Below are 1297 nucleotides of genomic sequence, written 5' to 3' on the forward strand. Positions count from 1 at the left end.
TCCCAGAGGGCCCCCAGGTGGAACAGATGCACCTCCTCCAGGAAGGCTTCCCAGAGGGCCCCCAGGTGGATCCAGCTGCAAAGGCTTCAGTCTCACCACTTCCCAGGACCCTGTCACACCGATTCCCCCAATCCCATGCTCCTCAGGCCTGCCTCCCTTCCTATCTCACCCAAGGGCTGTGGACTGGGGAGAGGGAGTGTTCAAGGTTATAACCTCCTTTTATTTGTTCATTTGCATGCAGTCAAACAAATTAAAGGCATCAAGACTCTCCTCAATGCAGGCCAAATGGTCTACTCACTGCCTCACAACGCAGGAAGCATTTAGTGAGCACCTGCTGTGTGCTAGGCACCTCTTTAAACCGCCTGGAGTTCCACCCTTTTGACCCCATTTTACCGATGAAGAAACTGAGGCCAGAGATGAGCTGCCTGGCAAAAGTTACTCTGCTGGGAAGCAGTAGCCCCCAGTACGAGTCCAGTGCTCCCAACCCCTGCCCATATGTCATCACGCTGGGCTGCCCAGCACAACCCTCTCCACCTCCTGGGAGAATGTGTGGTGAGGGGCACCAGGGGGATGCTGAGGGCTGCCTTGGGCACTCCCATGCTGGCAGATAGTCACAGCTTTAGAGAAAGGTGCACTCTGGTTTGATCCCAGCTCTGCTGCTTCCTGACTGAGGATGGGAAGCAAGCCCCTTAACATCTCTGAGCCTCAGGTGCCTCATCTGTGAAATGGGGATAAGGGTTCACACTTTGCAGGATGCAGACCATCTTTAAAGGGCTTAGCACAGTGTCTGACACATAGTAGGTGTCCAACAAATATTCATCCCTTTCTGGCTTTTAATCTAAGGAGACAAGACAAGCCTTTGTAACCAGACTACAAGGCAGGGTCGTGTAAGCACACAACGGGCTGAGAGGTGTCTTATAGGTGTGAATTCAGCAAGCCAGACAGCCCTGCGGGTGGGACGGATTTATATCAGATCAGAGTGGGCTTTAGATCAGGAGTCTTCAGGGAAGCCTCATCAAAGGCGAGAGACTTGAGCTGAGCCTTGAAAGCTTGTACAGGATTGAGATAAGAAGAGAGAAGTGGGTAGAGAAATGGCATCAAGGATGGAGAAGGCGGCCGGGCGCGGTGGCTCAAGCCTATAATCCCAGCACTTTGGGAGGCCGAGACGGGCAGATCACGAGGTCAGGAGATCGAGACCATCCTGGCTAACACGGCGAAACCCCGTCTCTACCAAAAAAATACAAAAAACTAGCCGGGCGTGATGGCGGGCGCCTGTAGTCCCAGCTACTCGGGAGGC

The sequence above is a fragment of the Mandrillus leucophaeus genome, unplaced genomic scaffold (genome assembly GCF_000951045.1).
Source record: "Mandrillus leucophaeus isolate KB7577 unplaced genomic scaffold, Mleu.le_1.0 Scaffold2, whole genome shotgun sequence".
Taxonomy (NCBI): Eukaryota; Metazoa; Chordata; class Mammalia; order Primates; family Cercopithecidae; genus Mandrillus; species Mandrillus leucophaeus.